Genomic DNA, 22,789 nt, shown 5'->3' with positions numbered 1-22,789 from the left:
AACGTATCGGATCATAAGCACCGCTCCCATTGTCTGCTAATGGTTCTGCTGTTCACACGAACACCTCCTCTGGTCCATCCTTTGTTACTTTATTGCCCGCTTACCACTCACTTTGCCTTTTTGCATTGTGCCATTTATTATTCAATCACTCCTACGCTCCACTGTATCACAGGCATTCCCTTTTGTCCTTCCTCGCTGCCTATTTTTCCAGGCGCTATTTTCCAGGAAAAATCTGTAAACTTTACATTTTTCTTAAAATATCGGAATGATCATCTGACTGAACGTGAGCCCGGGAAATTCATCCACAGAATGTTCACGGCCTGCTGAGTTTTACAGAATGCTTTGTTTTTGTTCATTGTGTTTCTGTATCCCTTTTAAGGTGATGTGCTGGTCTGCCCGGGGTCATTCTCTGTCTCTCCAAAATGGTGTGCTATCAGTATCGGATCATTATCTATCTGTTTAAAAGGAATGTGCTGTCTGTCCCGGATTTCAAATTTCAAATTTCAAAAACTGCCTTTGGAGAGTGCAGAATTTTTAGTTTGTTGGTGTGTTTGTGTAAGTGAGAGAGTGCGTGGAAACGTTCTGCGCGATCTTACTGTGCATTTCATGTCATGTGAGGAAAAATGCATTACATGCAACTTGAAGCCACACTGATTTGATTCAACACGCATTCAGGGACTGACTGACAGGAGAAGAGTCTGCTGTGGGATTTTGCTATTCCACATGTGAAAGAAGGCAAATTATATAAGTTAGAAACATAGCGATTTTAGCGAGAGCGTGCGGATGGGCTGTGTGACATGATGAGCTCCTTCCCCCTTATTTTCAAATACAAATCAAATCAAGACAAGACAAGACATGACTGACTGACTGACTTTGTTTATATAAATTTCTGTAACAATATTTATATATGCATATATTTACATACATTCCCTACTTTTTAACTTTCACAATAAATGTGCTTTTCTGTTCTGCCTGCATTGGCTCTATTACATTTGACCTCTTTCACAGCACACGCAGCTTCTGTCTGATCGTGCAGAAAAGCACTCGCGACTTTAAAAGATGGCCTTTGTTGCCCACATCTTCCCTCGTGGCTTGTCTTACACCATGGGCTTACTGTGTTTGGGAATTTACTGACTGCACACCCTGATTTCCAGTGCATTTCATGCAGTCGCACAGACTTCGTTCAATCAAAAATATATAGATTAAGAAACAATTATTTATTTATTTCAATCAAATCAAATTCAATTTTTTGCAATAAAATTGTAAATTTATTTATTTTCTTATTATAATAAACATATATATGTTTTAAATTGTCTTTTTGTCTGGGTTGGTTTTATTTCCCTCCCTCTTTCCTGCTTGTCTATCACCTGTGGCTTCAACAACCGTCCCAGTCCCGCGTGCTCATGAGAACCGCGCTCATTCACGCACAACACAATTGCATTCAGGAATGATAGAAATTCCAATTTATTCTTCTGAAAGGGAACTGCTGTCCGTGAAGGGCAATTCTACAGCTGTGTAAGAGGGAACTGCTTCCTGTCCAGGATCATTCGGTGTCTGTTTCAACGGGATGGTTGTCAGTTCCGGTTCATCAATTGCCCCTTTAAAACGTATTTTCTCATTATGCGGATCATCCTGTACATTTAAAAAGGAGTGTGATTATCAGCTGTGATAACCGAATTGTTAAACTGTTGTGTTTCAAGATACATTGACTTTGCCTGTGTCCGTGTACATCCATATCGCAGCGCATCTGTTCATTACTCAAATTTGCTCATGTTTTCCGATATCCACTCCTTGATGTAATCCTTGTCCCAAATTTGCTCTCAATATAAAAAACAACAAATTATGCACCGACGGTAGCGGCCGCGTGGCCTAAAGGATAAGGTGTCTGATTTCGATTGTAACTGTGATCTTATCAGATGATTGCAGGTTCGAGTCCGGCAGTGGTCAGCTATCGCGCTTTGTGAAATTTTATATTCTTTGTTTTGATTCTGCCTCAAAACCAACCATCTCGGACAGTCACTCACCTGAAGTAAAGGAAGGCTGTGTGCTTTAAGAAGCTAATGGCACATTTTCATCACTGTCGATCTGGTTGCACGGGCAAAACAAGTGGTGAAGTAGATTTTCGTGCATATTATTTCTGTTTGAATGCAAAAAGTAGGGGATGGATGTCTGACTTTGCAGTCAATAGGAGACAAGGTGACTGACAGGTTGAAGCAATGGACTGCTGATCCAGTATGCCCCCAGCTTCGTCGTTATTGTGTTAAACATTTTCCCCGAGTTTTTTTATTCAATCACATTTATCCTCATTGCCAAATTCACCTTTTACTGAAAAGGATGCAGCTCGTTGGTGAAGTAATGTCACAAAAAATAATCACTTCATCAAAGGGAAAACATTAGCAGGACGATGGAGAGGGGGACTCATGAAATCGGTCTCTGAGAGTCAGCACAGGCACGATGGGCCGAATAGCAAACTAACGTCAGAAACTGAGAGCTACGTTCCTCACTGTCGGCGGCTCGTTGGTCTAGGGGTATGATTCTCGCTTTGGGATTATAATAATTGAAATGCGAGAGGTCACGGGTTCAAATCCCGGATGAGCCCTGTCAACCTTTTGTCAAAAAACGACTTCTCAGCCGGTCGACATGTGAGAAAATTGACTTGTTTCAAATTAAAACGTGTGATTGCACTCCGTTGTTCACACAGCGTCCAAAAATCCTGGAGATTCCCAGGAGCAAAGTGAAACTCACCGAACTGAGTAAAGTTCATGTTTCTCAGATGTGCTCGGCTCTGCGTCTCATTGGACAACATAAACCCCGTTTTGATTCCGGCAAATACTTGATCAGTGTATCTTCCTTTCTGCACGCATGAGCTCACCTCCATAGGGATAAGCATACATTCAACGTCAATCTCAAATTCAACGTGAAACAGACTCTGCCCTGAATATGAGTGCGTCCTGTTTCTCTCGCGCTGAAAAGATGTGAGAAGCTGGCTTTGGATTTAGTCCCTTGGCTGCCGAATTTAAACCGTGCAGGAAATCAATCCGGGGTGGCCAAGCTGCCTGGTCTAATTAAAAGGCGTTCAAACCCTACATTCCAGGCAGGTTATAGTGTTCTGGCCTCAACATTCGGTTCAACGTATCGGATCCTAAGCACCGCTCCCATTGTCTCCGAATGGTTCTGCTGTTCACACTAACACCTCCTCTGGTCCATCCTTTGTTACTTTATTGCCCGCTTACCACTCACTTTGCCTTTTGGCATTGTGCCATTTATTATTCAATCACTCCTACGCTCCACTGTATCACAGGCATTCCCTTTTGTCCTTCCTCGCTGCCTATTTTTCCAGGCGCTATTTTCCAGGAAAAAGCTGTAAACTTTTACATTTTTCTTAAAATATCGGAATGATCATCTGACTGAACGTGAGCCCGGGAAATTCATCCACAGAATGTTCACAGCCTGCTGAGTTTTACAGAATGCTTTGTTTTTGTTCATTGTGTTTCTGTATCCCTTTTAAGGTGATGTGCTGGTCTGCGCGGGGTCATTCTCTGTCTCTCCAAAATGGTGTGCTATCAGTATCGGATCATTATCTATCTGTTTAAAAGGAATGTGCTGTCTGTCCCGGATTTCAAATTTCAAATTTCAAAAACTGCCTTTGGAGAGTGCAGAATTTTTAGTTTGTTGGTGTGTTTGTGTAAGTGAGAGAGTGCGTGGAAACGTTCTGCGCGATCTGACTGTGCATTTCATGTCATGTGAGGAAAAATGCATTACATGCAACTTGAAGCCACACTGATTTGATTCAACACGCATTCAGGGACTGACTGACAGGAGAAGAGTCTGCTGTGGGATTTTGCTATTCCACATGTGAAAGAAGGCAAATTATATAAGTTAGAAACATAGCGATTTTAGCGAGAGCTTGCGGATGGGCTGTGTGACATGATGAGCTCCTTCCCCCTTATTTTCAAATACAAATCAAATCAAGACAAGACAAGACATGACTGACTGACTTTGTTTATATAAATTTCTGTATCAATATTTATATATGCATATATTTACATACATTCCCTACTTTTTAACTTTCACAATAAATGTGCTTTTCTGTTCTGCCTGCATTGGCTCTATTACATTTGACCTCTTTCACAGCACACGCAGCTTCTGTCTGATCGTGCAGAAAAGCACTCGCGACTTTAAAAGATGGCCTTTGTTTCCCACATCTTCCCTCGTGGCTTGTCTTACACCATGGGCTTACTGTGTTTGGGAATTTACTGACTGCACACCCTGATTTCCAGTGCATTTCATGCAGTCGCACAGACTTCGTTCAATCAAAAATATATAGATTAAGAAACAATTATTTATTTATTTTAATCAAATCGAATTCAATTTTTTGCAATAAAATTGTAAATTTATTTATTTTCTTATTATAATAAATATATATATGTTTTAAATTGTCTTTTTGTCTGGGTTGGTTTTATTTCCCTCCCTCTTTCCTGATGTCTATCACCTGTGGCTTCAACAACCGTCCCAGTCCCGCGTGCTCATGAGAACCGCGCTCATTCACGCACAACACAATTGCATTCAGGAATGATAGAAATTCCAATTTATTCTTCTGAAAGGGAACTGCTGTCCGTGAAGGGCAATTCTACAGCTGTGTAAGAGGGATGTGCTTCCTGTCCAGGATCATTCGGTGTCTGTTTCAACGGGATGGTTGTCAGTTCCGGTTCATCAATTGCCCCTTTAAAACGTATTTTCTTATTATCCGGATCATCCTGTACATTTAAAAAGGAGTGTGATTATCAGCTGTGATAACCGAATTGTTAAACTGTTGTGTTTCAAGATACATTGACTTTGCCTGTGTCCGTGTACAACCATATCGCAGCGCATCTGTTCATTACTCAAAATATGCTCATGTTTTCCGATATCCACTACTTGATGTAACCCTTGTCCCAAATTTGCTCTCAATATAAAAAACAACAAATTATGCACCGACGGTAGCGGCCGCGTGGCCTAAAGGATAAGGTGTCTGATTTCGATTGTAACTGTGATCTTATCAGATGATTGCAGGTTAGAGTCCGGCAGTGGTCAGCTGTCGCGCTTTGTGAAATTTTATATTCTTTGTTTTGATTCTGCCTCAAAACCAACCATCTCGGACAGTCACTCACCTGAAGTAAAGGAAGGCTGTGTGCTTTAAGAAGCTAATGGCACATTGTCATCACTGTCGATCTGGTTGCACGGGCAAAACAAGTGGTGAAGTAGATTTTCGTGCATATTATTTCTGTTTGAATGCAAAAAGTAGGGGATGGATGTCTGACTTTGCAGTCAATAGGAGACAAGGTGACTGACAGGTTGAAGCAATGGACTGCTGATCCAGTATGCCCCCAGCTTCGTCGTTATTGTGTTAAACATTTTCCCCTAGTTTTTTTATTCAATCACATTTATCCTCATTGCCAAATTCACCTTTTACTGAAAAGGATGCAGCTCGTTGGTGAAGTAATGTCACAAAAAATAATCACTTCATCAAAGGGAAAACATTAGCAGGACGATGGAGAGGGGGAATCATGGAATCGGTCTCTGAGAGTCAGCACAGGCACGATGGGCCGAATAGCAAACTAACGTCAGAAACTGAGAGCTACGTTCCTCACTGTCGGCGGCTCGTTGGTCTAGGGGTATGAATATCGCTTTGGGATTATAATAATTGAAATGCGAGAGATCCCGGGTTCAAATCCCGGACGAGCCCTGCCAACTTTTTGTCAAAAAACGACTTCTCAGCCGGTCGACATGTGAGAAAACTGACATGTTTCAAATTAAAACGTGTGATTGCACTCCGTTGTTCACACAGCGTCCAAAAATCCTGGAGATTCCCAGGAGCAAAGTGAAACTCACCGAACTGAGTAAAGTTCATGTTTCTCAGATGTGCTCGGCTCTGCGTCTCATTGGACAACATAAACCCCGGTTTGATTCCGGCAAATACTTGATCAGTGTATCTTCCTTTCTGCACGCATGAGCTCACCTCCATAGGGATAAGCATACATTCAACGTCAATCTCAAATTCAACGTGAAACAGACTCTGCCCTGAATATGAGTGCGTCCTGTTTCTCTCGCGCTGTAAAGATGTGAGAAGCTGGCTTTGGATTTAGTCCCTTGGCTGCCGAATTTAAACCGTGCAGGAAATCGATCCGGGGTGGCCAAGCTGCCTGGTCTAATTAAAAGGCGTTCAAACCCTAGATTCCAGGCAGGTTATAGTGTTCTGGCCTCAACATTCGGTTCAACGTATCGGATCATAAGCACCGCTCCCATTGTCTGCTAATGGTTCTGCTGTTCACACGAACACCTCCTCTGGTCCATCCTTTGTTACTTTATTGCCCGCTTACCACTCACTTTGCCTTTTTGCATTGTGCCATTTATTATTCAATCACTCCTACGCTCCACTGTATCACAGGCATTCCCTTTTGTCCTTCCTCGCTGCCTATTTTTCCAGGCGCTATTTTCCAGGAAAAATCTGTAAACTTTACATTTTTCTTAAAATATCGGAATGATCATCTGACTGAACGTGAGCCCGGGAAATTCATCCACAGAATGTTCACGGCCTGCTGAGTTTTACAGAATGCTTTGTTTTTGTTCATTGTGTTTCTGTATCCCTTTTAAGGTGATGTGCTGGTCTGCCCGGGGTCATTCTCTGTCTCTCCAAAATGGTGTGCTATCAGTATCGGATCATTATCTATCTGTTTAAAAGGAATGTGCTGTCTGTCCCGGATTTCAAATTTCAAATTTCAAAAACTGCCTTTGGAGAGTGCAGAATTTTTAGTTTGTTGGTGTGTTTGTGTAAGTGAGAGAGTGCGTGGAAACGTTCTGCGCGATCTTACTGTGCATTTCATGTCATGTGAGGAAAAATGCATTACATGCAACTTGAAGCCACACTGATTTGATTCAACACGCATTCAGGGACTGACTGACAGGAGAAGAGTCTGCTGTGGGATTTTGCTATTCCACATGTGAAAGAAGGCAAATTATATAAGTTAGAAACATAGCGATTTTAGCGAGAGCGTGCGGATGGGCTGTGTGACATGATGAGCTCCTTCCCCCTTATTTTCAAATACAAATCAAATCAAGACAAGACAAGACATGACTGACTGACTGACTTTGTTTATATAAATTTCTGTAACAATATTTATATATGCATATATTTACATACATTCCCTACTTTTTAACTTTCACAATAAATGTGCTTTTCTGTTCTGCCTGCATTGGCTCTATTACATTTGACCTCTTTCACAGCACACGCAGCTTCTGTCTGATCGTGCAGAAAAGCACTCGCGACTTTAAAAGATGGCCTTTGTTGCCCACATCTTCCCTCGTGGCTTGTCTTACACCATGGGCTTACTGTGTTTGGGAATTTACTGACTGCACACCCTGATTTCCAGTGCATTTCATGCAGTCGCACAGACTTCGTTCAATCAAAAATATATAGATTAAGAAACAATTATTTATTTATTTCAATCAAATCAAATTCAATTTTTTGCAATAAAATTGTAAATTTATTTATTTTCTTATTATAATAAACATATATATGTTTTAAATTGTCTTTTTGTCTGGGTTGGTTTTATTTCCCTCCCTCTTTCCTGCTTGTCTATCACCTGTGGCTTCAACAACCGTCCCAGTCCCGCGTGCTCATGAGAACCGCGCTCATTCACGCACAACACAATTGCATTCAGGAATGATAGAAATTCCAATTTATTCTTCTGAAAGGGAACTGCTGTCCGTGAAGGGCAATTCTACAGCTGTGTAAGAGGGAACTGCTTCCTGTCCAGGATCATTCGGTGTCTGTTTCAACGGGATGGTTGTCAGTTCCGGTTCATCAATTGCCCCTTTAAAACGTATTTTCTCATTATGCGGATCATCCTGTACATTTAAAAAGGAGTGTGATTATCAGCTGTGATAACCGAATTGTTAAACTGTTGTGTTTCAAGATACATTGACTTTGCCTGTGTCCGTGTACATCCATATCGCAGCGCATCTGTTCATTACTCAAATTTGCTCATGTTTTCCGATATCCACTCCTTGATGTAATCCTTGTCCCAAATTTGCTCTCAATATAAAAAACAACAAATTATGCACCGACGGTAGCGGCCGCGTGGCCTAAAGGATAAGGTGTCTGATTTCGATTGTAACTGTGATCTTATCAGATGATTGCAGGTTCGAGTCCGGCAGTGGTCAGCTATCGCGCTTTGTGAAATTTTATATTCTTTGTTTTGATTCTGCCTCAAAACCAACCATCTCGGACAGTCACTCACCTGAAGTAAAGGAAGGCTGTGTGCTTTAAGAAGCTAATGGCACATTTTCATCACTGTCGATCTGGTTGCACGGGCAAAACAAGTGGTGAAGTAGATTTTCGTGCATATTATTTCTGTTTGAATGCAAAAAGTAGGGGATGGATGTCTGACTTTGCAGTCAATAGGAGACAAGGTGACTGACAGGTTGAAGCAATGGACTGCTGATCCAGTATGCCCCCAGCTTCGTCGTTATTGTGTTAAACATTTTCCCCGAGTTTTTTTATTCAATCACATTTATCCTCATTGCCAAATTCACCTTTTACTGAAAAGGATGCAGCTCGTTGATGAAGTAATGTCACAAAAAATAATCACTTCATCAAAGGGAAAACATTAGCAGAACGATGGAGAGGGGGACTCATGAAATCGGTCTCTGAGAGTCAGCACAGGCACGATGGGCCGAATAGCAAACTAACATCAGAAACTGAGAGCTACGCTCCTCACTGTCGGCGGCTCGTTGGTCTAGGGGTATGATTCTCGCTTTGGGATTATAATAATTGAAATGCGAGAGGTCCCGGGTTCAAATCCCGGACGAGCCCTGCCAACTTTTTGTCAAAAAACGACTTCTCAGCCGGTCGACATGTGAGAAAACTGACATGTTTCAAATTAAAACGTGTGATTGCACTCCGTTGTTCACACAGCGTCCAAAAATCCTGGAGATTCCCAGGAGCAAAGTGAAACTCACCGAACTGAGTAAAGTTCATGTTTCTCAGATGTGCTCGGCTCTGCGTCTCATTGGACAACATAAACCCCGGTTTGATTCCGGCAAATACTTGATCAGTGTATCTTCCTTTCTGCACGCATGAGCTCACCTCCATAGGGATAAGCATACATTCAACGTCAATCTCAAATTCAACGTGAAACAGACTCTGCCCTGAATATGAGTGCGTCCTGTTTCTCTCGCGCTGTAAAGATGTGAGAAGCTGGCTTTGGATTTAGTCCCTTGGCTGCCGAATTTAAACCGTGCAGGAAATCGATCCGGGGTGGCCAAGCTGCCTGGTCTAATTAAAAGGCGTTCAAACCCTAGATTCCAGGCAGGTTATAGTGTTCTGGCCTCAACATTCGGTTCAACGTATCGGATCATAAGCACCGCTCCCATTGTCTGCTAATGGTTCTGCTGTTCACACGAACACCTCCTCTGGTCCATCCTTTGTTACTTTATTGCCCGCTTACCACTCACTTTGCCTTTTTGCATTGTGCCATTTATTATTCAATCACTCCTACGCTCCACTGTATCACAGGCATTCCCTTTTGTCCTTCCTCGCTGCCTATTTTTCCAGGCGCTATTTTCCAGGAAAAATCTGTAAACTTTACATTTTTCTTAAAATATCGGAATGATCATCTGACTGAACGTGAGCCCGGGAAATTCATCCACAGAATGTTCACGGCCTGCTGAGTTTTACAGAATGCTTTGTTTTTGTTCATTGTGTTTCTGTATCCCTTTTAAGGTGATGTGCTGGTCTGCCCGGGGTCATTCTCTGTCTCTCCAAAATGGTGTGCTATCAGTATCGGATCATTATCTATCTGTTTAAAAGGAATGTGCTGTCTGTCCCGGATTTCAAATTTCAAATTTCAAAAACTGCCTTTGGAGAGTGCAGAATTTTTAGTTTGTTGGTGTGTTTGTGTAAGTGAGAGAGTGCGTGGAAACGTTCTGCGCGATCTTACTGTGCATTTCATGTCATGTGAGGAAAAATGCATTACATGCAACTTGAAGCCACACTGATTTGATTCAACACGCATTCAGGGACTGACTGACAGGAGAAGAGTCTGCTGTGGGATTTTGCTATTCCACATGTGAAAGAAGGCAAATTATATAAGTTAGAAACATAGCGATTTTAGCGAGAGCGTGCGGATGGGCTGTGTGACATGATGAGCTCCTTCCCCCTTATTTTCAAATACAAATCAAATCAAGACAAGACAAGACATGACTGACTGACTGACTTTGTTTATATAAATTTCTGTATCAATATTTATATATGCATATATTTACATACATTCCCTACTTTTTAACTTTCACAATAAATGTGCTTTTCTGTTCTGCCTGCATTGGCTCTATTACATTTGACCTCTTTCACAGCACACGCAGCTTCTGTCTGATCGTGCAGAAAAGCACTCGCGACTTTAAAAGATGGCCTTTGTTGCCCACATCTTCCCTCGTGGCTTGTCTTACACCATGGGCTTACTGTGTTTGGGAATTTACTGACTGCACACCCTGATTTCCAGTGCATTTCATGCAGTCGCACAGACTTCGTTCAATCAAAAATATATAGATTAAGAAACAATTATTTATTTATTTCAATCAAATCAAATTCAATTTTTTGCAATAAAATTGTAAATTTATTTATTTTCTTATTATAATAAACATATATATGTTTTAAATTGTCTTTTTGTCTGGGTTGGTTTTATTTCCCTCCCTCTTTCCTGATGTCTATCACCTGTGGCTTCAACAACCGTCCCAGTCCCGCGTGCTCATGAGAACCGCGCTCATTCACGCACAACACAATTGCATTCAGGAATGATAGAAATTCCAATTTATTCTTCTGAAAGGGAACTGCTGTCCGTGAAGGGCAATTCTACAGCTGTGTAAGAGGGATGTGCTTCCTGTCCAGGATCATTCGGTGTCTGTTTCAACGGGATGGTTGTCAGTTCCGGTTCATCAATTGCCCCTTTAAAACGTATTTTCTTATTATCCGGATCATCCTGTACATTTAAAAAGGAGTGTGATTATCAGCTGTGATAACCGAATTGTTAAACTGTTGTGTTTCAAGATACATTGACTTTGCCTGTGTCCGTGTACAACCATATCGCAGCGCATCTGTTCATTACTCAAAATATGCTCATGTTTTCCGATATCCACTACTTGATGTAACCCTTGTCCCAAATTTGCTCTCAATATAAAAAACAACAAATTATGCACCGACGGTAGCGGCCGCGTGGCCTAAAGGATAAGGTGTCTGATTTCGATTGTAACTGTGATCTTATCAGATGATTGCAGGTTAGAGTCCGGCAGTGGTCAGCTGTCGCGCTTTGTGAAATTTTATATTCTTTGTTTTGATTCTGCCTCAAAACCAACCATCTCGGACAGTCACTCACCTGAAGTAAAGGAAGGCTGTGTGCTTTAAGAAGCTAATGGCACATTGTCATCACTGTCGATCTGGTTGCACGGGCAAAACAAGTGGTGAAGTAGATTTTCGTGCATATTATTTCTGTTTGAATGCAAAAAGTAGGGGATGGATGTCTGACTTTGCAGTCAATAGGAGACAAGGTGACTGACAGGTTGAAGCAATGGACTGCTGATCCAGTATGCCCCCAGCTTCGTCGTTATTGTGTTAAACATTTTCCCCTAGTTTTTTTATTCAATCACATTTATCCTCATTGCCAAATTCACCTTTTACTGAAAAGGATGCAGCTCGTTGGTGAAGTAATGTCACAAAAAATAATCACTTCATCAAAGGGAAAACATTAGCAGGACGATGGAGAGGGGGAATCATGGAATCGGTCTCTGAGAGTCAGCACAGGCACGATGGGCCGAATAGCAAACTAACGTCAGAAACTGAGAGCTACGTTCCTCACTGTCGGCGGCTCGTTGGTCTAGGGGTATGAATATCGCTTTGGGATTATAATAATTGAAATGCGAGAGATCCCGGGTTCAAATCCCGGACGAGCCCTGCCAACTTTTTGTCAAAAAACGACTTCTCAGCCGGTCGACATGTGAGAAAACTGACATGTTTCAAATTAAAACGTGTGATTGCACTCCGTTGTTCACACAGCGTCCAAAAATCCTGGAGATTCCCAGGAGCAAAGTGAAACTCACCGAACTGAGTAAAGTTCATGTTTCTCAGATGTGCTCGGCTCTGCGTCTCATTGGACAACATAAACCCCGGTTTGATTCCGGCAAATACTTGATCAGTGTATCTTCCTTTCTGCACGCATGAGCTCACCTCCATAGGGATAAGCATACATTCAACGTCAATCTCAAATTCAACGTGAAACAGACTCTGCCCTGAATATGAGTGCGTCCTGTTTCTCTCGCGCTGTAAAGATGTGAGAAGCTGGCTTTGGATTTAGTCCCTTGGCTGCCGAATTTAAACCGTGCAGGAAATCGATCCGGGGTGGCCAAGCTGCCTGGTCTAATTAAAAGGCGTTCAAACCCTAGATTCCAGGCAGGTTATAGTGTTCTGGCCTCAACATTCGGTTCAACGTATCGGATCATAAGCACCGCTCCCATTGTCTGCTAATGGTTCTGCTGTTCACACGAACACCTCCTCTGGTCCATCCTTTGTTACTTTATTGCCCGCTTACCACTCACTTTGCCTTTTTGCATTGTGCCATTTATTATTCAATCACTCCTACGCTCCACTGTATCACAGGCATTCCCTTTTGTCCTTCCTCGCTGCCTATTTTTCCAGGCGCTATTTTCCAGGAAAAATCTGTAAACTTTACATTTTTCTTAAAATATCGGAATGATCATCTGACTGAACGTGAGCCCGGGAAATTCATCCACAGAATGTTCACGGCCTGCTGAGTTTTACAGAATGCTTTGTTTTTGTTCATTGTGTTTCTGTATCCCTTTTAAGGTGATGTGCTGGTCTGCCCGGGGTCATTCTCTGTCTCTCCAAAATGGTGTGCTATCAGTATCGGATCATTATCTATCTGTTTAAAAGGAATGTGCTGTCTGTCCCGGATTTCAAATTTCAAATTTCAAAAACTGCCTTTGGAGAGTGCAGAATTTTTAGTTTGTTGGTGTGTTTGTGTAAGTGAGAGAGTGCGTGGAAACGTTCTGCGCGATCTTACTGTGCATTTCATGTCATGTGAGGAAAAATGCATTACATGCAACTTGAAGCCACACTGATTTGATTCAACACGCATTCAGGGACTGACTGACAGGAGAAGAGTCTGCTGTGGGATTTTGCTATTCCACATGTGAAAGAAGGCAAATTATATAAGTTAGAAACATAGCGATTTTAGCGAGAGCGTGCGGATGGGCTGTGTGACATGATGAGCTCCTTCCCCCTTATTTTCAAATACAAATCAAATCAAGACAAGACAAGACATGACTGACTGACTGACTTTGTTTATATAAATTTCTGTAACAATATTTATATATGCATATATTTACATACATTCCCTACTTTTTAACTTTCACAATAAATGTGCTTTTCTGTTCTGCCTGCATTGGCTCTATTACATTTGACCTCTTTCACAGCACACGCAGCTTCTGTCTGATCGTGCAGAAAAGCACTCGCGACTTTAAAAGATGGCCTTTGTTGCCCACATCTTCCCTCGTGGCTTGTCTTACACCATGGGCTTACTGTGTTTGGGAATTTACTGACTGCACACCCTGATTTCCAGTGCATTTCATGCAGTCGCACAGACTTCGTTCAATCAAAAATATATAGATTAAGAAACAATTATTTATTTATTTCAATCAAATCAAATTCAATTTTTTGCAATAAAATTGTAAATTTATTTATTTTCTTATTATAATAAACATATATATGTTTTAAATTGTCTTTTTGTCTGGGTTGGTTTTATTTCCCTCCCTCTTTCCTGCTTGTCTATCACCTGTGGCTTCAACAACCGTCCCAGTCCCGCGTGCTCATGAGAACCGCGCTCATTCACGCACAACACAATTGCATTCAGGAATGATAGAAATTCCAATTTATTCTTCTGAAAGGGAACTGCTGTCCGTGAAGGGCAATTCTACAGCTGTGTAAGAGGGAACTGCTTCCTGTCCAGGATCATTCGGTGTCTGTTTCAACGGGATGGTTGTCAGTTCCGGTTCATCAATTGCCCCTTTAAAACGTATTTTCTCATTATGCGGATCATCCTGTACATTTAAAAAGGAGTGTGATTATCAGCTGTGATAACCGAATTGTTAAACTGTTGTGTTTCAAGATACATTGACTTTGCCTGTGTCCGTGTACATCCATATCGCAGCGCATCTGTTCATTACTCAAATTTGCTCATGTTTTCCGATATCCACTCCTTGATGTAATCCTTGTCCCAAATTTGCTCTCAATATAAAAAACAACAAATTATGCACCGACGGTAGCGGCCGCGTGGCCTAAAGGATAAGGTGTCTGATTTCGATTGTAACTGTGATCTTATCAGATGATTGCAGGTTCGAGTCCGGCAGTGGTCAGCTATCGCGCTTTGTGAAATTTTATATTCTTTGTTTTGATTCTGCCTCAAAACCAACCATCTCGGACAGTCACTCACCTGAAGTAAAGGAAGGCTGTGTGCTTTAAGAAGCTAATGGCACATTTTCATCACTGTCGATCTGGTTGCACGGGCAAAACAAGTGGTGAAGTAGATTTTCGTGCATATTATTTCTGTTTGAATGCAAAAAGTAGGGGATGGATGTCTGACTTTGCAGTCAATAGGAGACAAGGTGACTGACAGGTTGAAGCAATGGACTGCTGATCCAGTATGCCCCCAGCTTCGTCGTTATTGTGTTAAACATTTTCCCCTAGTTTTTTTATTCAATCACATTTATCCTCATTGCCAAATTCACCTTTTACTGAAAAGGATGCAGCTCGTTGATGAAGTAATGTCACAAAAAATAATCACTTCATCAAAGGGAAAACATTAGCAGAACGATGGAGAGGGGGACTCATGAAATCGGTCTCTGAGAGTCAGCACAGGCACGATGGGCCGAATAGCAAACTAACATCAGAAACTGAGAGCTACGCTCCTCACTGTCGGCGGCTCGTTGGTCTAGGGGTATGATTCTCGCTTTGGGATTATAATAATTGAAATGCGAGAGGTCCCGGGTTCAAATCCCGGACGAGCCCTGCCAACTTTTTGTCAAAAAACGACTTCTCAGCCGGTCGACATGTGAGAAAACTGACATGTTTCAAATTAAAACGTGTGATTGCACTCCGTTGTTCACACAGCGTCCAAAAATCCTGGAGATTCCCAGGAGCAAAGTGAAACTCACCGAACTGAGTAAAGTTCATGTTTCTCAGATGTGCTCGGCTCTGCGTCTCATTGGACAACATAAACCCCGGTTTGATTCCGGCAAATACTTGATCAGTGTATCTTCCTTTCTGCACGCATGAGCTCACCTCCATAGGGATAAGCATACATTCAACGTCAATCTCAAATTCAACGTGAAACAGACTCTGCCCTGAATATGAGTGCGTCCTGTTTCTCTCGCGCTGTAAAGATGTGAGAAGCTGGCTTTGGATTTAGTCCCTTGGCTGCCGAATTTAAACCGTGCAGGAAATCGATCCGGGGTGGCCAAGCTGCCTGGTCTAATTAAAAGGCGTTCAAACCCTAGATTCCAGGCAGGTTATAGTGTTCTGGCCTCAACATTCGGTTCAACGTATCGGATCATAAGCACCGCTCCCATTGTCTGCTAATGGTTCTGCTGTTCACACGAACACCTCCTCTGGTCCATCCTTTGTTACTTTATTGCCCGCTTACCACTCACTTTGCCTTTTTGCATTGTGCCATTTATTATTCAATCACTCCTACGCTCCACTGTATCACAGGCATTCCCTTTTGTCCTTCCTCGCTGCCTATTTTTCCAGGCGCTATTTTCCAGGAAAAATCTGTAAACTTTACATTTTTCTTAAAATATCGGAATGATCATCTGACTGAACGTGAGCCCGGGAAATTCATCCACAGAATGTTCACGGCCTGCTGAGTTTTACAGAATGCTTTGTTTTTGTTCATTGTGTTTCTGTATCCCTTTTAAGGTGATGTGCTGGTCTGCCCGGGGTCATTCTCTGTCTCTCCAAAATGGTGTGCTATCAGTATCGGATCATTATCTATCTGTTTAAAAGGAATGTGCTGTCTGTCCCGGATTTCAAATTTCAAATTTCAAAAACTGCCTTTGGAGAGTGCAGAATTTTTAGTTTGTTGGTGTGTTTGTGTAAGTGAGAGAGTGCGTGGAAACGTTCTGCGCGATCTTACTGTGCATTTCATGTCATGTGAGGAAAAATGCATTACATGCAACTTGAAGCCACACTGATTTGATTCAACACGCATTCAGGGACTGACTGACAGGAGAAGAGTCTGCTGTGGGATTTTGCTATTCCACATGTGAAAGAAGGCAAATTATATAAGTTAGAAACATAGCGATTTTAGCGAGAGCGTGCGGATGGGCTGTGTGACATGATGAGCTCCTTCCCCCTTATTTTCAAATACAAATCAAATCAAGACAAGACAAGACATGACTGACTGACTGACTTTGTTTATATAAATTTCTGTATCAATATTTATATATGCATATATTTACATACATTCCCTACTTTTTAACTTTCACAATAAATGTGCTTTTCTGTTCTGCCTGCATTGGCTCTATTACATTTGACCTCTTTCACAGCACACGCAGCTTCTGTCTGATCGTGCAGAAAAGCACTCGCGACTTTAAAAGATGGCCTTTGTTGCCCACATCTTCCCTCGTGGCTTGTCTTACACCATGGGCTTACTGTGTTTGGGAATTTACTGACTGCACACCCTGATTTCCAGTGCATTTCATGCAGTCGCACAGACTTCGTTCAATCAAAAATATATAGATTAAGAAACAATTATTTATTTATTTCAATCAAATCAAATTCAATTTTTTGCAATAAAATTGTAAATTTATTTATTTTCTTATTATAATAAACATATATATGTTTTAAATTGTCTTTTTGTCTGGGTTGGTTTTATTTCCCTCCCTCTTTCCTGATGTCTATCACCTGTGGCTTCAACAACCGTCCCAGTCCCGCGTGCTCATGAGAACCGCGCTCATTCACGCACAACACAATTGCATTCAGGAATGATAGAAATTCCAATTTATTCTTCTGAAAGGGAACTGCTGTCCGTGAAGGGCAATTCTACAGCTGTGTAAGAGGGATGTGCTTCCTGTCCAGGATCATTCGGTGTCTGTTTCAACGGGATGGTTGTCAGTTCCGGTTCATCAATTGCCCCTTTAAAACGTATTTTCTTATTATCCGGATCATCCTGTACATTTAAAAAGGAGTGTGATTATCAGCTGTGATAACCGAATTGTTAAACTGTTGTGTTTCAAGATACATTGACTTTGCCTGTGTCCGTGTACAACCATATCGCAGCGCATCTGTTCATTACTCAAAATATGCTCATGTTTTCCGATATCCACTACTTGATGTAACCCTTGTCCCAAATTTGCTCTCAATATAAAAAACAACAAATTATGCACCGACGGTAGCGGCCGCGTGGCCTAAAGGATAAGGTGTCTGATTTCGATTGTAACTGTGATCTTATCAGATGATTGCAGGTTAGAGTCCGGCAGTGGTCAGCTGTCGCGCTTTGTGAAATTTTATATTCTTTGTTTTGATTCTGCCTCAAAACCAACCATCTCGGACAGTCACTCACCTGAAGTAAAGGAAGGCTGTGTGCTTTAAGAAGCTAATGGCACATTGTCATCACTGTCGATCTGGTTGCACGGGCAAAACAAGTGGTGAAGTAGATTTTCGTGCATATTATTTCTGTTTGAATGCAAAAAGTAGGGGATGGATGTCTGACTTTGCAGTCAATAGGAGACAAGGTGACTGACAGGTTGAAGCAATGGACTGCTGATCCAGTATGCCCCCAGCTTCGTCGTTATTGTGTTAAACATTTTCCCCTAGTTTTTTTATTCAATCACATTTATCCTCATTGCCAAATTCACCTTTTACTGAAAAGGATGCAGCTCGTTGATGAAGTAATGTCACAAAAAATAATCACTTCATCAAAGGGAAAACATTAGCAGAACGATGGAGAGGGGGACTCATGAAATCGGTCTCTGAGAGTCAGCACAGGCACGATGGGCCGAATAGCAAACTAACATCAGAAACTGAGAGCTACGCTCCTCACTGTCGGCGGCTCGTTGGTCTAGGGGTATGATTCTCGCTTTGGGATTATAATAATTGAAATGCGAGAGGTCCCGGGTTCAAATCCCGGACGAGCCCTGCCAACTTTTTGTCAAAAAACGACTTCTCAGCCGGTCGACATGTGAGAAAACTGACATGTTTCAAATTAAAACGTGTGATTGCACTCCGTTGTTCACACAGCGTCCAAAAATCCTGGAGATTCCCAGGAGCAAAGTGAAACTCACCGAACTGAGTAAAGTTCATGTTTCTCAGATGTGCTCGGCTCTGCGTCTCATTGGACAACATAAACCCCGGTTTGATTCCGGCAAATACTTGATCAGTGTATCTTCCTTTCTGCACGCATGAGCTCACCTCCATAGGGATAAGCATACATTCAACGTCAATCTCAAATTCAACGTGAAACAGACTCTGCCCTGAATATGAGTGCGTCCTGTTTCTCTCGCGCTGTAAAGATGTGAGAAGCTGGCTTTGGATTTAGTCCCTTGGCTGCCGAATTTAAACCGTGCAGGAAATCGATCCGGGGTGGCCAAGCTGCCTGGTCTAATTAAAAGGCGTTCAAACCCTAGATTCCAGGCAGGTTATAGTGTTCTGGCCTCAACATTCGGTTCAACGTATCGGATCATAAGCACCGCTCCCATTGTCTGCTAATGGTTCTGCTGTTCACACGAACACCTCCTCTGGTCCATCCTTTGTTACTTTATTGCCCGCTTACCACTCACTTTGCCTTTTTGCATTGTGCCATTTATTATTCAATCACTCCTACGCTCCACTGTATCACAGGCATTCCCTTTTGTCCTTCCTCGCTGCCTATTTTTCCAGGCGCTATTTTCCAGGAAAAATCTGTAAACTTTACATTTTTCTTAAAATATCGGAATGATCATCTGACTGAACGTGAGCCCGGGAAATTCATCCACAGAATGTTCACGGCCTGCTGAGTTTTACAGAATGCTTTGTTTTTGTTCATTGTGTTTCTGTATCCCTTTTAAGGTGATGTGCTGGTCTGCCCGGGGTCATTCTCTGTCTCTCCAAAATGGTGTGCTATCAGTATCGGATCATTATCTATCTGTTTAAAAGGAATGTGCTGTCTGTCCCGGATTTCAAATTTCAAATTTCAAAAACTGCCTTTGGAGAGTGCAGAATTTTTAGTTTGTTGGTGTGTTTGTGTAAGTGAGAGAGTGCGTGGAAACGTTCTGCGCGATCTTACTGTGCATTTCATGTCATGTGAGGAAAAATGCATTACATGCAACTTGAAGCCACACTGATTTGATTCAACACGCATTCAGGGACTGACTGACAGGAGAAGAGTCTGCTGTGGGATTTTGCTATTCCACATGTGAAAGAAGGCAAATTATATAAGTTAGAAACATAGCGATTTTAGCGAGAGCGTGCGGATGGGCTGTGTGACATGATGAGCTCCTTCCCCCTTATTTTCAAATACAAATCAAATCAAGACAAGACAAGACATGACTGACTGACTGACTTTGTTTATATAAATTTCTGTATCAATATTTATATATGCATATATTTACATACATTCCCTACTTTTTAACTTTCACAATAAATGTGCTTTTCTGTTCTGCCTGCATTGGCTCTATTACATTTGACCTCTTTCACAGCACACGCAGCTTCTGTCTGATCGTGCAGAAAAGCACTCGCGACTTTAAAAGATGGCCTTTGTTGCCCACATCTTCCCTCGTGGCTTGTCTTACACCATGGGCTTACTGTGTTTGGGAATTTACTGACTGCACACCCTGATTTCCAGTGCATTTCATGCAGTCGCACAGACTTCGTTCAATCAAAAATATATAGATTAAGAAACAATTATTTATTTATTTCAATCAAATCAAATTCAATTTTTTGCAATAAAATTGTAAATTTATTTATTTTCTTATTATAATAAACATATATATGTTTTAAATTGTCTTTTTGTCTGGGTTGGTTTTATTTCCCTCCCTCTTTCCTGATGTCTATCACCTGTGGCTTCAACAACCGTCCCAGTCCCGCGTGCTCATGAGAACCGCGCTCATTCACGCACAACACAATTGCATTCAGGAATGATAGAAATTCCAATTTATTCTTCTGAAAGGGAACTGCTGTCCGTGAAGGGCAATTCTACAGCTGTGTAAGAGGGATGTGCTTCCTGTCCAGGATCATTCGGTGTCTGTTTCAACGGGATGGTTGTCAGTTCCGGTTCATCAATTGCCCCTTTAAAACGTATTTTCTTATTATCCGGATCATCCTGTACATTTAAAAAGGAGTGTGATTATCAGCTGTGATAACCGAATTGTTAAACTGTTGTGTTTCAAGATACATTGACTTTGCCTGTGTCCGTGTACAACCATATCGCAGCGCATCTGTTCATTACTCAAAATATGCTCATGTTTTCCGATATCCACTACTTGATGTAACCCTTGTCCCAAATTTGCTCTCAATATAAAAAACAACAAATTATGCACCGACGGTAGCGGCCGCGTGGCCTAAAGGATAAGGTGTCTGATTTCGATTGTAACTGTGATCTTATCAGATGATTGCAGGTTAGAGTCCGGCAGTGGTCAGCTGTCGCGCTTTGTGAAATTTTATATTCTTTGTTTTGATTCTGCCTCAAAACCAACCATCTCGGACAGTCACTCACCTGAAGTAAAGGAAGGCTGTGTGCTTTAAGAAGCTAATGGCACATTGTCATCACTGTCGATCTGGTTGCACGGGCAAAACAAGTGGTGAAGTAGATTTTCGTGCATATTATTTCTGTTTGAATGCAAAAAGTAGGGGATGGATGTCTGACTTTGCAGTCAATAGGAGACAAGGTGACTGACAGGTTGAAGCAATGGACTGCTGATCCAGTATGCCCCCAGCTTCGTCGTTATTGTGTTAAACATTTTCCCCTAGTTTTTTTATTCAATCACATTTATCCTCATTGCCAAATTCACCTTTTACTGAAAAGGATGCAGCTCGTTGGTGAAGTAATGTCACAAAAAATAATCACTTCATCAAAGGGAAAACATTAGCAGGACGATGGAGAGGGGGAATCATGGAATCGGTCTCTGAGAGTCAGCACAGGCACGATGGGCCGAATAGCAAACTAACGTCAGAAACTGAGAGCTACGTTCCTCACTGTCGGCGGCTCGTTGGTCTAGGGGTATGAATATCGCTTTGGGATTATAATAATTGAAATGCGAGAGATCCCGGGTTCAAATCCCGGACGAGCCCTGCCAACTTTTTGTCAAAAAACGACTTCTCAGCCGGTCGACATGTGAGAAAACTGACATGTTTCAAATTAAAACGTGTGATTGCACTCCGTTGTTCACACAGCGTCCAAAAATCCTGGAGATTCCCAGGAGCAAAGTGAAACTCACCGAACTGAGTAAAGTTCATGTTTCTCAGATGTGCTCGGCTCTGCGTCTCATTGGACAACATAAACCCCGGTTTGATTCCGGCAAATACTTGATCAGTGTATCTTCCTTTCTGCACGCATGAGCTCACCTCCATAGGGATAAGCATACATTCAACGTCAATCTCAAATTCAACGTGAAACAGACTCTGCCCTGAATATGAGTGCGTCCTGTTTCTCTCGCGCTGTAAAGATGTGAGAAGCTGGCTTTGGATTTAGTCCCTTGGCTGCCGAATTTAAACCGTGCAGGAAATCGATCCGGGGTGGCCAAGCTGTCTGGTCTAATTAAAAGGCGTTCAAACCCTAGATTCCAGGCAGGTTATAGTGTTCTGGCCTCAACATTCGGTTCAACGTATCGGATCATAAGCACCGCTCCCATTGTCTGCTAATGGTTCTGCTGTTCACACGAACACCTCCTCTGGTCCATCCTTTGTTACTTTATTGCCCGCTTACCACTCACTTTGCCTTTTTGCATTGTGCCATTTATTATTCAATCACTCCTACGCTCCACTGTATCACAGGCATTCCCTTTTGTCCTTCCTCGCTGCCTATTTTTCCAGGCGCTATTTTCCAGGAAAAATCTGTAAACTTTACATTTTTCTTAAAATATCGGAATGATCATCTGACTGAACGTGAGCCCGGGAAATTCATCCACAGAATGTTCACGGCCTGCTGAGTTTTACAGAATGCTTTGTTTTTGTTCATTGTGTTTCTGTATCCCTTTTAAGGTGATGTGCTGGTCTGCCCGGGGTCATTCTCTGTCTCTCCAAAATGGTGTGCTATCAGTATCGGATCATTATCTATCTGTTTAAAAGGAATGTGCTGTCTGTCCCGGATTTCAAATTTCAAATTTCAAAAACTGCCTTTGGAGAGTGCAGAATTTTTAGTTTGTTGGTGTGTTTGTGTAAGTGAGAGAGTGCGTGGAAACGTTCTGCGCGATCTTACTGTGCATTTCATGTCATGTGAGGAAAAATGCATTACATGCAACTTGAAGCCACACTGATTTGATTCAACACGCATTCAGGGACTGACTGACAGGAGAAGAGTCTGCTGTGGGATTTTGCTATTCCACATGTGAAAGAAGGCAAATTATATAAGTTAGAAACATAGCGATTTTAGCGAGAGCGTGCGGATGGGCTGTGTGACATGATGAGCTCCTTCCCCCTTATTTTCAAATACAAATCAAATCAAGACAAGACAAGACATGACTGACTGACTGACTTTGTTTATATAAATTT

At 41.9% G+C, this 22,789-nt stretch overlaps 3 non-coding genes across 3 annotated transcripts; all 3 read left to right on the top strand.

Moving 5' to 3' along the window:
- The first annotated feature begins 8,766 nt into the window (after positions 1 to 8,766).
- On the top strand, positions 8,767 to 8,854 carry trnap-ugg (transfer RNA proline (anticodon UGG)). The gene is given in 2 exon segments: positions 8,767 to 8,802; positions 8,819 to 8,854. It is a non-coding gene; the product is annotated as a tRNA-Pro (tRNA).
- A 6,170-nt stretch (positions 8,855 to 15,024) lies between these two features.
- On the top strand, positions 15,025 to 15,112 carry trnap-ugg (transfer RNA proline (anticodon UGG)). The gene is given in 2 exon segments: positions 15,025 to 15,060; positions 15,077 to 15,112. It is a non-coding gene; the product is annotated as a tRNA-Pro (tRNA).
- A 3,041-nt stretch (positions 15,113 to 18,153) lies between these two features.
- Positions 18,154 to 18,241, top strand: trnap-ugg (transfer RNA proline (anticodon UGG)). Its single transcript is given in 2 exon segments — positions 18,154 to 18,189; positions 18,206 to 18,241. It is a non-coding gene; the product is annotated as a tRNA-Pro (tRNA).
- Positions 18,242 to 22,789: the final 4,548 nt, after the last annotated feature.

The sequence above is a fragment of the Pristiophorus japonicus genome, unplaced genomic scaffold (genome assembly GCF_044704955.1).
Source record: "Pristiophorus japonicus isolate sPriJap1 unplaced genomic scaffold, sPriJap1.hap1 HAP1_SCAFFOLD_85, whole genome shotgun sequence".
In the NCBI taxonomy this organism is placed as follows: domain Eukaryota; kingdom Metazoa; phylum Chordata; class Chondrichthyes; family Pristiophoridae; genus Pristiophorus; species Pristiophorus japonicus.
The sequence above is the reverse complement of the archived record's forward strand: the minus strand, read 5'-3'. Positions and strand labels throughout refer to the sequence as shown.